This window comes from Arachis ipaensis, chromosome B06 (genome assembly GCF_000816755.2).
Source record: "Arachis ipaensis cultivar K30076 chromosome B06, Araip1.1, whole genome shotgun sequence".
In the NCBI taxonomy this organism is placed as follows: Eukaryota; Viridiplantae; Streptophyta; class Magnoliopsida; order Fabales; family Fabaceae; genus Arachis; species Arachis ipaensis.
This window is the reverse complement of record NC_029790.2, coordinates 20098315-20104961: the sequence shown is the minus strand read 5'-3', so window position 1 is coordinate 20104961 and position 6647 is coordinate 20098315. Positions and strand designations below refer to the sequence as shown.

The 6647-nt window shown below is 33.6% G+C and overlaps 1 long non-coding RNA gene across 4 annotated transcripts; it reads left to right on the top strand.

Annotated features, from left to right (window-relative positions):
* Positions 434-5822, top strand: LOC107646119. Of its 4 annotated transcripts, none has more exons than XR_002348456.1 (8): positions 434-615; positions 756-878; positions 966-1024; positions 1727-1819; positions 2033-2091; positions 3461-3567; positions 4076-4150; positions 5292-5821. It is a non-coding gene; the product is annotated as an uncharacterized LOC107646119 (long non-coding RNA). The 4 variants fall into 4 exon arrangements; XR_002348455.1 differs by lacking the exon at positions 5292-5821 and adding an exon at positions 4435-4673; XR_002348458.1 differs by lacking the exon at positions 3461-3567 and having other exon boundaries at positions 435-615; positions 5292-5822.

Sequence of the window (6647 nt, the reverse complement as noted above, 5' to 3'; positions counted from 1 at the left end):
CTCTAAGGCTTCTTATACTTAACCAAAACTCTAATCAAAACCCTCAAGTCTCTGTCTTCCTCCAATCCTCCAAACTCTGGTAGAACCATAGAGACAAACAAACAGGCAAAGCAAGCACATATAGAATATAAATACAGTAGGTAGCACTTTAGCAAGTACGCATAATAATCACTTAGGCAAGCCCAATTAATGCACAATCAAATATAATCATACAAATGCATATGATGAATGTCTATCCTACTGACCGTGAGCCACTACAAAAAAAAAGAGTTTAAAATGGCATTGACATTACGGCGGTTTTAAAGAACCGCCGTAATACCCGGTTATTATGGCATTTTTGGTTCCTGCCATAATTAACTTTGTGTTTGGTGGCGGTTCTGGTGATTATGGCGGTTTTGAACCGCCGTTTTCACACGTATATAAAACAAAAGAATTGTAACCCTAGCCTCATTAAACGAAACACACGGCACTCTCGATCTCCCTTCTCTCTCCTTCGTCTCCTCCGTGCTCCGACAATGCCGTTCTTCCCTCTCGGGCTTCTCCTCTCTCCGCCGGTTACGATTTCTCTAGGTACCTCTCCCTCTCCGCCAGTGCACTGCTTGCAAAGCCGGTGAGGTTATTTTCGTAACCTTACCCCCTCATCTCTTTCTCTTTCTCTCTCTCTCTCTCTCTCTCTCTCTCTCTCTCTCTCTCTCTCCCCGATCTCAGATCTAGTGCCAATGTCTTTAGTAGCTTCTGCTTTATGTGATTTGCAGTTGAGGTAGTGCCAATGTCTTCTCAGATCTAGTGCCAATTTTGATTCGGAAGAAACTTTTAGGGTTTGGAAGAAATTTTTGAAAGTGTCGAGGAGCAATTTGATTGAGAAAGCTGTTGTTCAGGTGAGTGGTTACTGCCTAACTCCAATATGCATGTGTTATTGAGAAAACTGGGATGAAGTTTATTCACTGTTTTGCTACATTATTTAGGTCTTCGAAGGTACCTCTGGGATTGACAATAAGTTACAACTGTGCAATTTACTGGAGAGGTATAACTTGTTTTTATTATTGTCTACTTTAGCTTGATGTCCATGTGAAATTGAGTTTGCAAATTCATTGAGTTTACTGTCTTTGATTTTTGCTCTCTGCTGTTTACTTCTTAGATGACCCTTTCTTCTGATTGCTCATTTTTGTAAAGAAAATCTGTTGTCCTGTGTATTCCTTCTCTGCTGTCTAATTTTCTCTTTAATCCCAAAACAAAAAATAAATAGCTATACTTTTGATAAAAATAAATGAATTCGGTTTTCTATTGCAAAATGGCTCGCGAACTTTTCTTTGATAAATTGGTAACTATCACTTGCTGTGTATGAAATTCATTTTTGCATGTTTCAGGAAATCTAACTGCATCGGACTTCTTTCTTAGTTTAATATTGTAATATTTGTGTTTGGATTAGCTTTAGTTCTTTCTAAACTATTTATTAAAAATGTATAATAAAGTGTAATTAAGATATGAAAAAGGAGTTTTGATTAATTTTTCCTGCTCAATTTAACGAGTGATTGAGTTCACTAAGAAATTAGTTGCTGTATTTTAGTTATTGATCCGAAGCTAAAATACGAGTGCGAGGAGGTAAGCATATACAGTGGTACCACAAATATTACTGCCTTTCTTAGCAATTAAGTTATGGTTTATGGTTGATCCTTATTTATTGCTTAGTTATCCCAATTTCTTATATTATATATGATATTTCTAGGCATTGAAGGAGGGTGACTTGTTAATGAATTTGGGAAAACTGAAGGAAGCATTGCCCTACTATGACAAGGTCATGGATAACTTACCGTTCCAGGTAACTATTTTAATTTAAACCACATTTCTGTATTTTGTGGACAAAAAATTGCACATGAATGTTTTAAGATTAGAAAAGCTGTAGATAACTTACCCTTCCTAATATCCAGTTTATGAACTTTCAACTGTAGTGACATATACCCTAGTAGGGAAACTAGGGAAAAAAAATATTTGGATGAATATAAACATGATGAGGTTAATCATGTTTGTGCAGAGTGAGCTCCATGGTTTAGCTGCTTTGCAGTGGTCAATTTGTCAAGACTCTCTTAATAGGTATGTTCAGAAACTCTGAAATATGTAAATATTTGAATGCTGAGAATTGATTGTTAGGAATAATATTCTTGTCACTGTAGTGCACTGTACTAAAACTCAAGCTTCTATTAATATAAGACCTTGCTATCTCTTCAAAAATAATTGCATGATTTTCTTGGCATTCCCAGCACAGTCTTAAGAAAATATTTAGATTCTAAATCAAGTGTATGTGTGTGCACTACAACTGAATTAGAAAGTGAAGGTGCTTTTCATTATTGCAGTGTCTGTTTAGTGATTCTAGATTTCCAAACATATCTTGATGTATTGATAGGTCTGTTTAGTGATTCTAAATACCAATTACCTTTATTTTTTTTCCCCTTCTCTGGAAAATGTGGTTTTGATATGGTGCATGATATTTGAATAAGGTATTTTGTATGGAATCTACTTTGTTTTTCATTTTTCTTGTTTAGATAACATAGCTGGACTTAAAAACCAAAATCTTTTAAAAAGTAAAAATTCTTACATATAGTAGTATAAAACTCACATGCATAAAAATAATAAAGAATATCACACATCTTTGCACAATATAAAAGAAAAAAAATTGAGCCTGCTACAATGTATATATCTAATTTTTTTATTTAAATTTTCATTTAACCGATGTTACTTTGACGTATATTATTAGCATCTGATTTTATGATAAGAACACGAAAAGCAAAACTATCTTTTTATTCTTTACAAACATTAATATAAATGACAGAGTCATAATTGAGTATAAGAAAATACTGAGAGCAAGTATATTTACATTTGTATTATTTCTGGCTATATATGTTTTTTCATTCTGCACTTTTGGTTGGTACCAAATTTTTCTAGCATATCTAGGGTCAGTTGGGGGCAAATTGGATGCACCACCCTCATTAAATACTATAATTGGATTATATCTCTGATTTTTTTCCCTTTTCTTGCTCTTATTCTTCAACAATAAACACTGCCCGAATTTGTGATGCAATGAAATAACAACTTCATAGTTTCAAAGCCATGCCACTTGTCAGAGATTGAAAGGAACATCCCAACCCTTCCCTGCTTCCCAATTCTTATAAATGCAAGACTGTGATACTTTCTTGTTTGAATTCAATTTACAAGTTACATGTTTATTTGTTCCATTAATATTATTTATTTGACATCATCAGATTTTTTGTTTTTGCTATCTATAACCCATTTATTTAATTAGCTTCATAGCTTGTGTTCTTATTAATTTTATTTTTTAAAAATATTATGTACATATTAAAAATTAGTCATTAAATTAATTATAACTTATTTATATATAAATAATTTAATCTATTTTCCATTCCTTTCTTCTCCCACAATTCTAATCTATTTTCATGTGAAACAGGTTTTAGATTTTCTTCAATTCTTGCCACTAGCTACTTTACTTTAAAAGTTTCAAGTTTTAATATTTGCTGGAAAAGAGAAAAGAAGAAAAATTATCATTTGAAAGAGGTAATTATAAGTTTCTTATATTTTCTTTTAGAATACTATTTAAGTAAGTTTCTAATATCATTTTTAACCATGATATATATGCTTTATTGAATAAACTTCCAAAATTGTGCTGAGACATTTTAATATATGGATCTAATACATGATATATATCTCAATCTCCTTTTGTCTTTGCTTTCATAGTAAGGAAATCCTATAGCTATTTATGGATTAATTGCTGAAATTCTTTTATAATCGTTCCTCAGTTCATAGTTATATACACGTGAATATGGTTCATAAAATCTTTGCAGCAGTGATATTACTGTTGACTTTTCACTCTCATAAAATCTGGTTCATAGTCCTTGTTTCATTTCAGTCTCAGGTCATCAACATCAAACATATCCTTGCACTTAGATTTGATTAACATGCTGTAATTCTCTCATGATTCATTAATGATTTTTTTTTAACTGTTTGTTGTAATTTTAATTATTTTCAGTTAAGCAATGTATGTCTAATTTAATTTCTTGTTCAGTGTTCAACATTGAATGAAGAAAAAATATTTGAAGTTCAGGACAGCTTATCACTGTTTCCTTTAGGCTGGATACATGTAAGCTCCATTATCCTTGACTGTCACTTATTCATTCTTAGCTCTGATGGTGGAGCTCCATTCTCTTGACTGTCATTTATTCATTCTTAGCTCTGATGGTGGGTTGAACCATCAATGTTTTTCCCAATAATAGATAGTTAGATACAACTGAAGATAGTATAAGCTGTTCTTCTGTTCTTTTTTCTTTCTCCAACAAAATCACAACTTGCAACGTACAATCAGCAAATGCATGTAAGGTTTTAAATTTACCTACCTGAATGGTTGTATATTTTTTTTCTTTATAGATTAGGTTGAGAAGTGAGTGAAGTAAGGAAGCTTGCTAATGATAATGTCGTAACTGGAACTTCTTTTAGATGGATATATCCATTGTTCTTGGATGCTATTTACATTGTCAATAGGTTCTTATATATTTATTAGTTATTTATCAAAGACCTTACAACAAAACAATGGTCCCTTTAACCTCATATAACACCATTTTATTTCTTATTGATATGATCAATGACATTTCCTGGACTTTTGGATCTCTTTCTACAGTCCTCATTGTTCTTTTAGCTCCTTGCAATAATTTTTAATTATATTTAGCTAACACTTTGGACCAACACTATATATTAGTGTAGCCTCTCATCAAATCCTCTGATTTTTTAACCATGCTATATATGCTTTATTGAATAATAGGATAACTGATTTGCTATATATGCTTTTCACCATTTCAACAATGACATCAATTTTGTTGAATTTTGTCAAACAAGCAATGGAAGATACCTTTGAAAAAAGTACACATTAGTTTATTAATTTATATATTATATTACAATCAGGATAGTACACCAAAGGGTGAAGAAAATTTCTTTAGTTTCTATTATGTTTGTATAAATTTCATCTCTTTTATTGTAAGTGAATATAAATAAATAATAAAATTGTATTCATGGTGCAGAAGGCCGAGAGGGTAATTGAGCCCAAAATGTAAATCAAAAATATCTCTTATCCTCAGGTAATTGTGGCGGTTTTCTGAAAACCGCCGTAATAACCAGAATGGCGCCCAGAATAACGGCGTTTCTTGGGGGCGCCATTTTTGGTAATAATGGCAGTTCTAACCGCCGTAATTCTCCAAAATAACCGCCGTTTTAACCCTGTTTTTTTGTAGTGAGCTCACGTGTCGATTAACTGCCAGAGCCCAACACACCCAGTAGCTAACCCGGATACCATCTCTCGACTGCGCATCTCTAGGAGGCATAAAATCGAGGGATTAGTGCCCTACCACCTTCTCTTGGAGGCATATACTAGGGAAAAATAAATTGGGAGATTAGTGCCCTACCATCTTCCCCTGGTGAGGCTGGGCCATACCGGTCGGGGGACTAGTGCCCTACCACCTTGCAGATAGAAAGAGAAAGAGAATGTGAAGGAAAATACGTCAGGGGATTAGTACCCTATCACCTTCCTCACATCCTACAAAAAACAATCACAAGGAATGTGAGGAAAAGAATCGAGGAATTAGCGCCCTATCGCCTTCCCCACATCCAACACATTAATATCATCATTATGTCCATTACTTCTCAAATTTGTTATTATCATTCCTTTACATTCATTCATTATTAATCAATAATTATCACTTTGTTGTAATTCATAACGCCATCATCATCTCCGCACTCCTAGATCATAATTCATTACTTTCATCATCTCATCAATTTAAGTACCCCTTTCTTTTATCACAATTCACCTTTTACAAAACTTCTTTCACCTTCAAGTTACTTTTCTTCCTAACTTCACCTCATCACTAGGTATACCACTAAGGACTAGGGGTTAAAAGAGTAAAAATAGAGGTTTAGAGGTTCGAAATTATGTTTTAAAATACAAAATTTATTTTTTTACTGAAAACAGGGGGTCACACATACGCGTGGGCTGCATTTTTTTCTGAACACGGGAGTCACGCGTACGCGTGGGCGTGTATTTTTCCTTCCGTGCGTATGCAGCACCCTGCTCGCGTACGTGAGATGTCCAACCCAAAAAGGTTGGTCGCACTGCGTGCTGTGGTCGCGTACGCAAGACATGCAGAATGTCAAAAATGTTGAATGCTGCAAAATTTTCATTTTTGTACTCCGAACTTCTGACGTACATAACTTTTTTATTTTAAAATATTTTTCATCTGTTCTTTGAACGACGTAAACTTCACGGACCCAATTTTCATATGAAATAAGTTTGAAACAATTTGGGGGTCTGGAAGCCAAGTTATGGCTTATTGAAGTTCGGAAAAAAAATCATATTTTTCACAAATCCTCAAACCTCTATTTTCATAAAAACATAACTCATACTCATATTCACACAATAATAACCTACACCAAAACATACCAAATCACAGTAGCACAGCTCCACATCCTACCACAACCAATCATACCTCAATTTTAAATAGTCTCAATTCCAAAAATTCTCCAATTAACACAACACAATCATCAACAACACATGCCCACATACAATGTTCTTATCCATTACCATCAATATCGTT